This window comes from Amborella trichopoda, chromosome 5, assembly GCF_054954075.1.
Source record: "Amborella trichopoda isolate Santa Cruz 75 chromosome 5, AtrichopodaSantaCruz75HAP2 v2.0, whole genome shotgun sequence".
Lineage (NCBI taxonomy): Eukaryota > Viridiplantae > Streptophyta > Magnoliopsida > Amborellales > Amborellaceae > Amborella > Amborella trichopoda.
Window position 1 is genome coordinate 15462429 of NC_142340.1, and position 16110 is coordinate 15478538.

General features: G+C 33.8%; 1 non-coding gene and 1 pseudogene across 1 annotated transcript; both read right to left on the reverse strand.

Annotated features, from left to right (window-relative positions):
• Positions 1-4339: 4339 nt before the first annotated feature.
• LOC148781984 (dirigent protein 22 pseudogene) lies at positions 4340-4949 on the reverse strand (annotated as a pseudogene).
• Positions 4950-15198: 10249 nt separating this feature from the next.
• Positions 15199-15986, reverse strand: LOC18431109 (dirigent protein 22). Its single transcript, XR_016056702.1, has one exon. It is a non-coding gene; the product is annotated as a dirigent protein 22 (transcript).
• Between the last annotated feature and the right edge of the window lie 124 nt (positions 15987-16110).

Consider the following 16110-nt stretch of genomic DNA (forward strand, 5'->3'; position numbering starts at 1 on the left):
TTGCATAAGAGTAAGCCTACCTCCCAAAGATAAATGTCTTATCTTCCATAAGTCTAACTTAGTAAGAGCCCGTTGCACCACTGGGTCCCAAACCGACTTTAGCAGCTTAGAATCCGAAATAGGTATTCCTAAATACTTGATAGGAAAACTTTCAACTCTAGACCCCATCACCTCAGCCAAGGTCTCCTTTAAGTCCTGTGAACATCCAACTCCAACCATTGAAGTTTTATGAAAATTCACCTTTAATCCCAAAGCCATTTCACAACATTGTAATATCTTTATATTGCGCACTTCTTCCACATTCGCCCCATAAAATAGCAAAGTATCATCTACATATTGTAAATGTGAAACATCCAAATCAGAGTTTGCGACAACCGTAAAGCCGTCAGACCACTTTCTCAATGCCGCATTCGACACCATCAGAAATACAACTATTTATCCAAGATATCCACCTATCCCCACAACCCATCCCTCTCATAATCTGGAAACGCACATCTAATTTAGCCCTGTCCTACGCCTTCTCCATATCCAATTTCAACACAACTCCTAGTTCACTACTAAATTTCTTGGAATGGATACATTCTTGGGCAATCAAAATACCATCAATAATCACTCAATCTCTAATAAAAGTTGTTTGTGGCCTAGAAATAACACAATCCGAAACTGTTTTTAACCTTTATGCCAAATTTTTTGCAATAATCCTACGCGGACTGGTTAATAAACTTATTGGTCGAACATCAGAGATTCCAGAAATAGTTGATTGCTTCGGAATCAAAGCAATATAAGTTGCATTTATCTCCTTATGAACAAAGCCCCTATGAAAAAATTCTTGCACCATAAGCAACAACTTTATTTTAACATTATCCAAAAAATCTGAGAAAACTTAAAGGAAATACATCTGGCCTCGGAGCCTTTGCCTGGCAGAGCAAAAACTGCAGCTTTTAATTCCTTCTCGCTAACCATCGCCTCAAGGCTTTCCGCCATTTTAGTAGATAATCTTCGAAATTGTACACCACGATACTTCACTATAAAAGGTATTTTACTAGTAAAAATTTTTTGAAAATGCTTCACAAATTCAAACTCCCATTCCTCCGCATCATTCCCCTCTACCCCTTCAAAGGCAATAGCCATAATATCGTTATGTCTCCTTCTCAAACTTGCTATTGCATGAAGGAACTTTGTATTTGTGTCACCCTCATTTAGCCATTTCACGTAAGATCTTTGCTTCTAATACATCTCCTCAAACCGTAAATTCTTATTCAGCTAACATAACAAAAAATCCATTTCCAATTCTTCCCCTTGCCAAATATAGCCCTTATTTTGAATTGAATTCACAATCACATCCAAACCCCTCAAACATTCATCAGTTTTGTATTTAATTGAAAAATTCTTTTTTTCCCTCTAGAAACTTCTCGAGAAACTGAAACATTTTGCTAGGATTTCTTTTACTTTATTTTTCTATTCATCCTTTGTAGTGGTGAGTTTTCTTGCTAAGTGATTTTTTGGCCACCAATCAAGTTCTAAAGGGATGGTAACGGGTTTTGCAGCTGAACTTAAGAAACTCAATATATGTTTTGAGCTGAGAGAGAGGGAGCAGAGGAGGGTTTGACCAAGGAGAGGGGGCAGAAGATAGCCGAAAATTGCATAGGAGAGAGAAAACAACATAAAATTTAGACGTGATGAGAGAGAGAGGAGAGCATAAAGTTTGGGCATGGTGAGCAGAGGAGAGTCAAACTTTCAAAGTTGCTGAAATATCTGGTTATGTGATCATGGTGGAGAGGGACAGACCTCACCATTAAAATATTGCTTCCAAGGGGAATTGGCTAGTGCTTTCAACCAAATACAGATAAGAATCTCGATCACCAGCTACAAACTCTTCAATTGCAGGAATGAATGAAAATGAGTAGAGATCATAATGTAGCAAAAAGCAAGGGAAGTTTAAAAAGCACAAAGAGAAAAAAATCATGGTGCAATGTAGAGAGAGGGGTGGATAGAGGATACACAGAGTACCCACAAGAGAAAAAAAATTTATTAAATTTTTTGGTTTTTCAAAAACCGAAATTGGCATGATTTCGGTTTTTGAAAAACTGAAAATAGGTAGTTTCGTCTTTTTTAAAAAAAATTGTTATGAAGTCTAAAAACGAATATATCAATAATAACATAAAGTATTCGATATTTTGGTAATAACATAAACTAAAATAAATATTACATAAATAGTACAGTGGCAACAATGCCCACAAAATATGATGGCATGGAAAACAAAATGACTGTTTGTTGCGTTATTGGAAGCATAAAACCAAAAGAAATTTTGCCAAAAGATATTATACTCCCAGAAACTATAGTCTTTATTTACTCCCTTGGGTAAAACATCACCATAACCTCTTCAACCCATGAATTAACCTAAAAGAAAATTTCTCTAATTGCACTATCCACCCTCTTCATACTTGAAAAAAGTAATGTTTCAAGATTGAATAAAGACTGTCCAATTTTAGAGGTCAGATGTGTCAGAAAAATATTTATAATTTTTTCTTTTGAAAATAATTATATATGAATTTTAGGCCGTTCTTAAAATTTCAAATTGAAAAAAAATCATCCTAAGTAGGTCTTATCCCTAAGGAAGCAAAAATGGACTACCCCCGCAGGACTAAAGTATATATACCCCAAAAGGTTTTATAAGGTTGGAATTATGTTTTCTTTTCTATAAGGTTGGAATTATTTTTTCTTTTCTATTGAAATAGTGCATGTAAAAATCTTACAAAAGAAAGTATGCTCGAAATGGAGCGTCCTCTAATTAATCATCTCGACCTCGAGATGTATGGACATAGAGAAAAAAAAAAGAATTTCATGTTTAAAAAATTATGCATCTTGTAACAAGTTAGTTAAAATATTTATGAATTTCATCGATCTGTACTATTTTTTATAACTAGAATTTTATACCTAGGGATGAAAAATAGGTTTTCAAGACATCATCAGGTTTCTAACACCCAAACGACATTCTAATCAAATTTTAGAGGTGCACCTTATTTCTACAGTATAAGCACGCAGCATGACACAAACCTCACCCCATAAAACAATGAAGTTACAATTGTTAACTCAATAATAAACAAGTACCACAAACTACTGGTTCATGAAATTCATCAAAGGCAGGGCTCTCTCTCCTCCATTTCTGATATCCTTAATAATGTTATTGCTCAATTGGTCCCATTTCATCCAACATTCCAATGTTGATATTAAGTGGGGTGAGAGCAAAATCGACCTGCAACAGAGAGAACAAAGACATTCATCCACCTCGGTTAGGGTTTTCAAAGTACTTGGCTTTATAAATCGATCTCTCTCTTTCTTCACTTTATAAATCAATCTCTCTCTCTCTGTCCCCATATTCCTGGGAAATTTTTCAAAACACTACACCTTTTCGTTTTTAAAGAATTTTACTCGTGATTCCATTTTCCTACGATAATTTCTTTTAGAAAGAAATTCCATTCCAATAGGGATCCCATCCCATAAATGTATGCATTCCGTGATGCATGGGGAAACAGATTTTGCCAAAACCTGCGCCACTAATTTTTTGGCAAAAAAATCGTTGTGAATCGGAGTCATATCTTAGAACCGTTTCTTAAGATCTTTTATTTATAGTGCTATTGCTACTTTCTTTTTCTTTTTCAGTTTTTAGGGATATTTTTGTTTTTTTTTTTTTTTTTTTTTGTATATAGGCCCACCAATTAGGTTGATAAAAGTTGGAAAAGGAGAACAGAGAGAGAACCATATGGCACTGATAAAAGTTGGAAAACGAGAAAAGAGAGAGAGAACCATATGGCACAGAAGCAAAATGTGGAAAAGAAAAAGACGTTCGAAAGAAAAAGAGGAAAAGCAAGAGGAAAGCAGTTCCACCAGTAGAATCCTGTTATGTTCTGAAAAACTATTTTATCCCTTCAGTTCTAACAATAGTGATTTGTAGAGGGCCTAAAAAATGTGTTATACGAAAAATTATTTTTAGGATTTGAAATTTATTTTTTCGTATTAATAATTTTCTAGGTCGAGATGATCAATTTGAGAGGATTTTGACATCAAAATTATATTTTCATAGAAGTAATTGCCTAGGTCGAGATGATCAATTTGAATGTATTTTGATACGAAATTACATTTTCGAGCGCGGTTTCAATGCGGCTTTGATTTTAATGCATAGCATATGCCTCACGGAGACTTCTTCTGAACAAAAATACATCTCTTATTATGTTTCACATAACGCAAGGGCTTTATCAATGCCTCTCACGGGGTCTACACCCTTCAATATATCATAACAAAGAAAAAAAACAAAAAATAAAATAAAAAATCAAGTTCTTCAGTAATGCAGAACCAATATATTGTACTCGACCACAGCATCCCCAGTTTTGAGATCAAGGGTATGGGCCTTGGCCAAGGCATAACCGCGCCAGTCTAAAAGCTCCACTTCCTCCAACAATGGCCATCTCCCTCACACCGCTAAACACAGTCTTGCGGCCAAGAATGCTAAGGGTGCTACCCTTGTATTTGCCCTCCACAAACACATAATTGAGGGTCATCAGGAGGCCAACTTCCTCTCCAGCAGCCGAGGCATATATCCCTTGAGCCCTCCCTATCAGTTTAGAGGTCACCTCGGATCCCTCTGTAAGGGGATCATCGATCATCACGACCGCTCCGAACCCAGTGGCCGACTTATTGGTGGAGTCCGCCCTTGCTACCTCTATGGCTGTCGGTTTTGGGCCGCTAACGATATCGTGGAAGTAGAAATGGAGGTGGGTCACATTCTCTTTACCGAAAACAAGCATGGGAGGTTCGAAACCGAACTTGGAAAGTTGGTTTCTTGGTAAGTGACCCGGTTTCGTGCCAAAAGCTGAGCTGCAAAGGAAGAGGAGGATGAGGAGACAGAGTTGGGAGAGGCAAGATTTTTTAGAGAAAAGTGAGGAGGCCATTCTGTTTATAGGAGAGAGAGAGACGTATGAGATTTAAAGTGTCTGAGAATGAGAGAGGGGATATTCTTTCCTGTGTTATATATAATGAGAGTAATAAAGTGCAACCAAAATAAGAAAGTGGGAGCCAAATTTTGTTTTAATTTTCCCTTAATTGACCAATTCCCTACTTTCCACCACATTTGGGGAGACGACCTTTATTTTTTGACAAATAAGACCTCCTCCTTTGATTTCCTCCCTTCTTTTCCTGCTTCTCAAACGTGGCAAATACTCCCTAGATGCAGTTTTTCCACGTACTTGACCAACTTACACAAAGGTCTTCCAGCTAATTATTGGGTTTTACCTTTTCATTTACTTCGGAAAGGAAATATCAAAATATTCTATGTACCCGCAGGAGCATTTTAGAGATTCACTACGCCCACTCCCCTCGGCCATTTGGGGCATGATATTTGCAAAGCCTCGTTATGCATCAAATCCTAGGTATACAAATTCCGGTATTTTAAAACTTGGTCTAATGATCAATGTCGTTTGGGTACCTTTTAGATTAACTTGGCATATAACAAATGCCCTGTTTGGTTCATCTAAATGTAAAAGCATGTTTTGACAATAGGAAAATTATTTCATGCGGGTTTGACCCCATTTCTATAAAATGTAGCTCCAAGTTATAAAGCACCCATCTTTAATTGAAACCAAAAGTCCAAATGTTTTTTTCATAAAATCATCATTTTTATTTCTTAAAATCTATATTCATGATCACCATGTTAGAAATTACATATCGTTAAAAATTGGGTCCAAAAATCTGTCACAAAAATAGATTTTTAAGAGTCAACTCATTTCTACATGGACTCATAGAAACCATGTCCTTGAAAATATAATATTATTATACTAAAATATATAATACCAATAATATTGATGATATTTCATGAATAATAATAATGATGATGATGATGAAGATGATGATGATGATGATGAAGAAGAAGAAGAAGAAGAAGAAGAAGAAGAAGAAGAAGAATAATAATAATAATAATAATAATAATAATAATAATAATAATAATAATAATAATAATAATAATAATAATAAGCACCCATTCTAAGAAAATCCATACGGTGGATAAGTCTAGTGATGACCTGTATGTTGGTAGGATGAGCTATGCTCTTAATATCATATATAGACTATATATAAATCAGAGTGTTTTATATACACGGACACTCTTAATAGACAAACCTATATAAGTGTGGAAGTGAGGCCGCTTCCTATGAGATATACTAGTCTCTGTAGCACTTATGAAATCGGGATATAAGCACAGGGCCCAACACATGCTGACAGCTAAAAAGACACCATAGTTGATTGTTTGTGTGCTATACTACCGGTCTGTCAGATAAGCAACTTGGTTCAAAGTTATATACTACCACGATACTTGATGGACTTTATAATGTACACTCTAAGTGAAAGTTCAAATCGAAATATACTTTCATTGTATGAAAATAATATGTTTCCCATGCTATGTTTTGTTATTTTGAAATAGTTGAGGAAATTGTTAGTATTTATTGTTTGAAAAATGCTTAAATGTTTTCAAAACATCTTTGGTTTTATTGTACTATCCTAAAATTCCTTTGTAGAGAGGGAAAGAAGTGGATTTGAGGTCCCACATTGAAGAGGAGAGAGTTTGTTAAGCCATATTTTAGAACACGTATTCCCATGCAATATACTCTAAGTACAAAGGAGAGAGAACGTGTATGTATAGAGCACGCGAAGCGTGCGACGCACAAGCGCATATGTGTATGCATGTGTGTGTGCATGTGCAAGGGTGAGGGCATGGGCAAGAGCGTGGGCACAATGGCACTTGATGGCGTACTTTACAGTTTGCATGCTCGCATCGGCGCATGAGGCACCCCTCGCCCGAGAACGTGTACGGGTCGGGCACGTGGATCTGTGAGCCTGGTTCATAGGGAGATCCAACAGTCATCTAGCCGTTGATGCGTGTAGTACATCTAACAGTCATCTAGCCGTTGATGAGATGGAGGCTTGTAACAGCAGCCATTAAGCATATGTAACTCATGTAACTTGTAGTTGTTGGGGTACATGTAACTCTTGTAACTTGTAGCTATTGGAGTGTATGTAACTCATGTAACTTGTAGCTGTTGGGTGATACATGTAACCACCACAACACGAAATGAGCAACCAATTGGTGCTCTATAATAAGGGCCCTCCGACCCATACGATTTTGGACACATGGAACAATTTTGAAACCTCTCTCAATAGATTATTCTCTACAATTCCAACAAGCAAACCAGTGGGCTAACTCTCTCTCTCTCTACTCAATTTTATCTCTTTCTCTCTCTCTCTCTCTCTCTCTAAACTATCAAGCCGCTTGTGTCTATTGTGTTGGTTCCATGCTTAGGTGCATAGAGCTTAGGAACATTGAAAAATACCTCTCTATTTTTCCTGTATCCTGAGAACGAATTGTCTTTTTTATCCACATCAAATAATATATCGATGGAGGGCAAATATCGTCTTGGGATAGCGCTCCTGCGTGCCCGAAAAAAATAAGAGTTCGAGATCTAATTTTGTAAATTGTACCATTTTCTGTCCCCATTTCAGGTAACCAATCTCCAACAATCACAACATTCATTCTCCCTCTCTCTCTCTAAATTTTGGCCTCTCTTCTCTCTATCTCTCTCTTTGTTATTTAGGAGTTTGGGTTGTCATTTGGTTCCTCTGGATTAGTGTACCAATAAGATGTCCTAATATTTAGTGTTTTAGTGATATAGTAAAGTGCAAAGGGAGAGAAACTAATGAGCCAAAGTTGCTGCCTGTGTGCCTCGGGAACATCCCAATTAAGAGAGAGAAAGTTCTAAAGTGTGGCTTAAGTAGAAAAATAACCTCCCATGCTCAAAGTTGAAGCAAGTGAGGGGAGGTTTTTTTTCTCTCAAAATCTCAAGATCACCAAATATGCCACAGCCGGCAAGCTAAGGATGCAGTCGTATTATTAATGAATGACCACACAATCACACCTTCTCAATCGTATTCCATCACGCAATATCATATCATGGAATGCCATGTTATCAGCATAAATGTATCATGGCTACATCAAAGGGAGCATACATACATCATGGCTATATCAGAGAGGCATTCTCTCTCTTTGATGCATTGCCCATCGGAGACGCATACTCATGGACCGTGATAATCAAAGGCTTGGCTAATAGTGATCAGTTCTAAGAAGCTCTTTGAGATGACCCTAATATATGATTTTTATTTATTTAATATACAAGTGGACAGTCAAATCGTGCACGGAATAACACATATTACGATAATATAAAATTTGAATATATGAAAAATAAGGTAATATTTTTATTTAAACTTTTAAATATTGTAATATTTATATCCTGATTTACCAAATATACCCTAAAACAACATCAAATTTTTGACCTGTGAAAAGGAATGATGCAGAGACTGCAGACGGTCAAACTAAAAGGATAAACTGATCTGGATCAATATAGTCGGTGGGCAATCAAAAACCCTATGCCAGCTGTTTAAAGCACTTAGATGGATGAAATCTTCGACACTCGTCAACCACCACCCCAAAAGGAGAAAATTGCTAAAATAGGTGACTCCACTTCCTTACACTACATTGGCATCAATAGAATATATTGATCGCTTGGTGAAATAGAATAAAATAACAAAAATAAAGCATGTGTCTTTCTACCATTGACATTTTTTATTTTTATTTTTGGGTAATTCAGTGGAGAAGACAGCTCCTATCCATTTTTTCAATAGATTGGACAGCTACATTTTGAAGATGTTAATAGGGGGCCTCTAACACTTGTAGTGCGGTCGTTTGGAAACCACCATCGGTGAATTCCTTCAAACTTAACTTTGATGAAAGTTCATTTTGCAATTCAGGGGCAGCAGGGTATGGAGGACTCATTAAGAATAATTTGGGTCACATTATTCTTTTATATTCGGGCCCTTGCAGTATCACAACAGCAAACGAAGTAGAAGTACGACGCCTACTGAAATGGTTGAAATTACTATCTACTTTGGAAGATGGCAGGATTATTGAATAAGACTCTACAAATATCATTATTTGGAGTAAGATAAATGCCCATATTCCTTGGAGATTAAAGAATATTTTTCTTTGAGTTTGCGATATTTTGTCAACCTCTACTGCAACCGTTCAACATTGCTATACAGAGGCAAATAAAGAAGCCGACGTGCTTGTCAAAGGAATAGTTCATGCTTTTATTTTGGTGGTCACTTCTTTTCAATATTCTTTTATTTTTCAATTGAAAATTTTGTATTTTATATGAAAAGTCTTATATTATCAATTAAAAATAAATAATAATAATAAAAAAAAAAAAGGTGTACCTCAAAAACCCAATGAAAAAGGTGTACCTCAAAAACCATCTTTTGGGAGTGAATCTAGAAGCTCCTAGGTGTGAACATGTACCCTTACGCTCTATGTTCCTTATATCACACGGATTCCTAGGTGTGAACATGTACCCTTATGCTCTATGTTCTTTATATCACACGGAATCCGTGGCCCGATGCTGTCACTTCATCATTGCAAGAGAATCCTCTATCCTCCACAAAATATTAAGAGAGAGAGGTCCATTCTACTGTACTGTCCTTTTTCACTCTCTGTCTCTATATGTACCTAAACATACAACGACATTCTTCAGTCTCGCTCTACCTCACACCCTCAATTTTTTCTTTGTTTTTCTTTGAGCATTAACACTGTAAACTTACCCCTCGTTCTACCTCTATTTGCCAACCCCATGGCCACGAATCTCTCCAAACCCTCCTCCGTGTCTCCTCTCCCTCTCCTCCTCCTCACCATCTTTTTCGCTAGGACCACCGTCAACAGAAAATCATGTTTGTGGTATTTACATGATCCAAAATTTTATACACACACTCTCTTCATCTCAATAATCAATATTCAAAAAAAAAGATTCAATTTGAACCTTAGATACGGTCAAAATGAGTTCCTTTCAACAACGAATCTAGACCATTCATTTGCTGAATTTCATTATCTTTGTCTTTGCAAACTTAAAAACATTTTTTTTCGTTTTTAACATTGTTCATCTAATGATAATAAAGCTATCTAAAAAAATTAAAAAATTAAAAAATCCTTCCAAGGTATAGATCTAAGCATCTTATCAAAATGAACGGCCTATAATAATTGGGCTAAAAAATTACTTTCTAGGTTGTGTTTTCATTTTATTTTTATTTTTATTTTTATTTTTATTTTTATTTTTTTTTTACTTTTTTTTATTTTTTATTTTTTATTTTTTTGTGATTGTTCATTAGGATGAAAAGAGTATATATTTTAAAATTTGAATCAAACAAATAGCCCTAACATAGTTTTTGAAGGTTGTTGCATCATATTACTATACAACCATTGCATGAAATCACTGGCCGCTTAAGTTATCTTCTGCTTAGAAGAGTGTAATGCCCCATTTTTGTAGTAACACTATAATGTGTTACCCACTCAGCTTATATAAAATCTACTTCAAAGAAGTTAAAATAAATGTAAAATTTATTTAAATTTCATATTTTTTCATTGTAGTCTAAACAACCACAATAAATTACTTCCTAGGTTGCTAGACTACGTTATAAGTTTGACTTTAGTTAATTTTACATTAGTACAATGTGTCACTTCTATGGAAGCACTATGTTATGACCTACTTAACTTGTACCAAATTTATTTTAAAAAAGTTATGAATGTAGAATTTATTTAAAACTAGATAAAAATTCTTGATATTAGATTTCTAATTCAATAAATAATTTTTTTTACATAATAGAATTTCATAGTTCTAAAATTTAAGGATCTATCATCCGATGGATATTTTAAAGAAAAGACTTGAAATTTTTATTTTTTAAAAAAATTATACATAGGATTTTTCTTTGCGGGATCGTGTACATGAGGAAATACATAACCCACTGACATTTTATAATGATAGTATTATTATTTAAGTTATATATGAGCTTGTAAAGTCTTATACATCTATATTGTAAAGTTACGTGAATATATACAGCAATTTATTTGATTGCCAAAGTGCCAAGTAAATAAAAAAAATGCCCGATCCTTTGTATGCTTTTTTATAATAAATAAATAAATTTGTTCACGAAAAAATTTATTTAAATTTATTTTTGTATATTAATTATGACATTAGCCAATTATGAAATTTAAATATTTATAGCTTTAAATTAATTTATTAATTAAATTTGAAATCATTGTTATAAAAATTTACAGTTTTTCAAATAAATATTTAAAATTGGTAAAAAATATAATTTACTTAGTATAAATTGAAATTTACTATAAGACCCATATTTATTTTAGAGAAGTTCCCTTCAGAAAATTATAAGTAGGTAAAAGAATTTTTTTTTTCAAAATGATAAAGACTTCTTCTATTTTTAAATAAACAACGGTAATTAAAAAAGAAGCAACCAACAATGCGCGAGCACCCCCAATTTATCATATTGTATAATTATACATTAAAATTCACTTTGTTAATTAATTAAAATTTAAAGTTTGGAAAAAGTTTATATAAGGTTGCAACCTTAAAATGTAGAATTACACATGCACCTCAAAATTTCCTCGGAAAAAGTTGTTTTAATGTTAAAAAAACCTATAATTGATCATCTCAACATCGAGATGTATGAATATAAAAAGAAAAAAATTTGAGTCCCAAAAATATCGCATCTTGCAATACATTATGTAGACCGTCCATTTTCAAGCATATGTCTATAGATTTGCTTGATTTTAAGTAGTTTTGGAATTTAAAATTTTATGATTAGATATGAAAATAGATTTTGAAATAATCCAAATAATTTGTTTATCAAAATTATATGCTATGATAAAATTTGGAGGTGCGCCTTAATTGGATTGTTTAAGGTTGCAACCTTATAGAAATCACACCATTTAAGTTTTGATCTTCCGAATTTTCTTATATAATGGAATTATTTTATACTTTAAATATTCATAATTTAACTTATAATATGAGAGTCATATGAAAATTAAAATTAATTATAACATATTTGCTCTGGAATTATTTTATATTTTAAATATTCATAATTTAACTTATAATATGAGAGTAATATGCAAATTAAAATTACTTACAAAATATTTGCTTTATATAAAAATAAATGGTTGTGGTTTCTATAAGGTTACAACCTTAAACAATCTATTTAAGGCGCACCTCCAAAAGTAGTTAAAATCAAGTACATCTATAAATATATAAAAATCCTAAAAATTAATAGTCTAGATAATGTTTTACAAGATGCACTATTTCTAGATCTCAAAATAATTTTTTTTCATATTCATACATATTGTTGTCAAGATGATTAATTACAGGGCTTTTCAACATTAAAACAACAGTTTCCGATGGATTTTTTATGTGCATATGTAATTCTACATTTTAAGGTTGCAACCTTATATAAACTTTTCCCAAAACAAATTTTGTTTTAGAGAATTTTCATTTAAGAAAATATAAATTGGTGAAATAATTTATTTCAAATAATTAAACGTTTTATTATCTTTTCCTTCAAATAAAGATAATTAAGAAATTTTAACTATAACTGTAGATTTTTAAAAAAGGGTTAAATTAGGGTGCTCACACTATATAGTATTTTATAATTGTACTCAATAAATTTTGGATACTTATATACTCTTGGTTTGTAATGCAATATTTCCAGTAAAGGTATTTTTATCATTAGGAAGATTATGATATTATCCATATGGGATGTGATATAACTCACATGTGTTTAATAGGGCTATAGCCCTATCAAAATAAATAAAGTTTCACCTTGTAACTCATAAAAATTACACTTTTAAGTATTGAAAAACCTTTAAATTGATCATCTTAACTTGAATATTATGGTTGTGAAAAAAATTAAGATTTCAAGTTTTAAAATAAGTATATATAGCAATGAATCATCTACACCATCCACTTCACCCCAAAAAACAAATACACAATATGTGCATTATTTTTTAAATTTCAGATTTTATTGTGCGCATAAGAAATTGATTTTACAGGCATGGCGATTTTGGATGCCCAAAGTGCTTTTCTTATGAAGATTTGAGACAAGGTTCTATTTTATTTTCACAAAGCCTAGGCCCTAGACAAAACTTCATCCTCTTGACCTATACGCGTACATATTAGTTCAGGAGGATAGTACAGTGGCGACATTACCCACAAAATATGATGGCATAAGAAACGAAATGACCGTTTGTTGGTTATTGGAAGCATAAAACCAGGAAGAACTTTTGCCAAACATATTATACTCCCTGAAACTATACTCTTTATTTACTCGCTCGGGTAAAACATCATCATAACCTCTTCAACCTTTAGATTAACCTACAAGAAAAATTTCTCTAATTGCACTATGCACCCTCTTCACACTTGAAAAAAATAATGTTTCAACATTGAATAGAAACCATCCAATTTTAAAAGTGAGATACGTCAAAAAACTATTTTAAATTTTTTCTTTTCGAAAATAATCATCTATGAATTTTAGGTAGTTCCTAAAATTTCAAATTGAAAAAAAATCCTCCTACGTAGGTCTTATGACGGAGGAAACAAAAATGAACTTCCCCCACGGGACTAAAGTATCAGTACCGAAAGGTTTTTATAAGGTTGCAATTTCTTTTTCTTTTTTATAAGGTTACAACTTTATACTATTGGAATAGTGCACGTTAAAAAAATCCTACAAACGAACGTATGCTTGAAATAGAGCACCCTCTAATCAATCATCTCGACCTCAAGATATATGGACATGAAGAAAAAAAAGAATTTCAAATTTAAAAAATTGTACACTTGTAACAAGTTATTTAGACTGTCTATTTTCAATTGTTTATTAATTTGATCGATCTGTACTATTTTTTATAATTAGAATTTTATAACTATGGATGAAAAATAGATTTGCAAGGCATCATAAAGTTTCTAACACTAAAACAACATTCTAATTAAAGTTTAGAGGTTTTCCTTATTTCTACAGTATAAGCAGGCAGCAATACACAAACCTTACCCATAAAACAATGAAGTCACAATTGTTAACCCAATGACAAACAGTACCACAAGCTACTGGTTCATGAAATTCATCAAAGGCAGGGCTCTCTCTCTTCCATTTCTGATATCCTTAATAATGTTGTTGCTCAATTGGTCCCATTTTCATCCAACATTGTTGTGTTGATAGTACCTGGGGAGAGAGCCAAAATGACTTGCAACAGAGAGAACAAAGACATTCATCCACCTCGGTTAGGGTTTTCAAAGTACTTAGCTTTATAAATCAATCTCTCTCTCTCTCTCCCCTTATTCTAGGGAAATTTTCCAAAACCCTACGCCTTTCCTTTTTTAAAGAACTTTACTCAGGATTCCATTTTCCTAAGATAATTTCTTCTAGAAATAAATTCCATTCCAATAGGGATCCCATCCCATAAATGTATGCATTCCGTGATGCATGGGGAAACGGATTTTGCCAAAATCTGCACCACTAATTTTTTGGATAAAAAATCGTTTGGGAATCGGAGTCATATCTTATAAACATTTCTTAAGATTTTGATTTGTAGTGCTATTTTTACTTTCTATTTCTTTTCCAGTTTTTTAGGGATATATATATATATATATATATATATATATATATATATATATATATATATATATATATATATATATATATGCCCACCAATTTGGACTTTCCGAACGATTGTACATAAGCTACATGTTCATAGGTAAAACAATGACAAATGAAAAGAGTTATACATGTTTATAGGTAAAATAATGACAAATGAAAATAATTATAGATTAACAAAAGTTGGAAAAGTAGAAAGAGAAAGAAAAAGAGAGAACCATGTGGCACAGGAAAAGCAAAAAGTGGAAAAGCAATAGAGGAAAAAGCAAGAGAAAAGAAATTCTACCAGTAGAATCCTGTTATGTTATGGAAAACTATTTGCTCCCTTGAGTAGGATTTGTAAACTAAAAAATGGAAGGTTTAAAAAACATGTGTTATATGAAACCTATTTTTAGGATTTGAAATTTATTTTTTTGTATTAATAATTATCTAGGTCGAGATTTACCAATTTGAAGGGAATTTGAAGGGATTTTGACATCAAAATTATATTTTTACAAAAATAATTACCTAGTTTGAGATCAATTTGAAAGTATTTTGACACCGAAATTACATTTTCGAGCGCTGTTTCAATGCAGCTTTGCTTTTAACGTATAGCATATGCCTTAAAACACAGGCTTCTGAACAAAAACACGTCTCTTATTATGTTTCACATAACGCAAGGGCTTTTATCAAAGCCTTTCACGGGGTCTACACCCTTCAATATATCATAAAAAAGAAAAAAGAAAAAAAATCAAGTTCTTCAATAATGCAGAACCACCACATTGTACTCGACGACAGCATCCCCAGTTTTGAGATCAAAGGTATAGGTCTTGGCCAAGGCATAACCGCGCGCCAGTCTAAAAGCTCCGCTTCCCCCAACAATGGCCATCTCCCTCACACCGTTAAACACCGCGTTGCGGCCAAGAATGCTAAGGGTGCTACCCTTGTACTTGCCCTTGACAAACACATAATTGAGGGTCATCAGGAGGCCAACTTCCTCTTGAGCAGCCGAGGCATATATCCCTTGAGCCCTACCTATCAGTTTAGAGGTCACCTCGGGTCCCTCTGTAAGGGGATCATCAATCATCACGATCGCTCCGAACCCAGTGGCCGACTTATTGGTGGAGTCCGCTCTTGCTACCTGTATGGCTGTCGGTTTTGGGCCACTGACAATGTCGTGGAAGTAGAAGTGGAGGTGGGTCACCTTCTCTTTGCGAAAACCAAGCATGGGAGCTTCGAAACCGAACTTGGGAGGCTGATTTCTTGGTAAATGGCCCGGTTTTCGTGCTAAAGCTGAGTTGCAGAAGAAGAGGACGATGACGAGAAAAAATGGGGAGAAGCAAGATGTTTTAGAGAGAAGTGAGGAGGCCATTCTGTTCATTGGAGAGAGAGAGATAAGATTTGAAGCGTCTGAGAATGAGAGAGGGGATATGCTTTCCTGTGTTATATATAATGAGAGTAATAAAAGTGATTAAGCAGTTAGGGGCAACCAAAATAAGAAGGGTGGGAGCCAAAATTGATTTTAATTTTCCCTTATTTGACCAGTTCCTT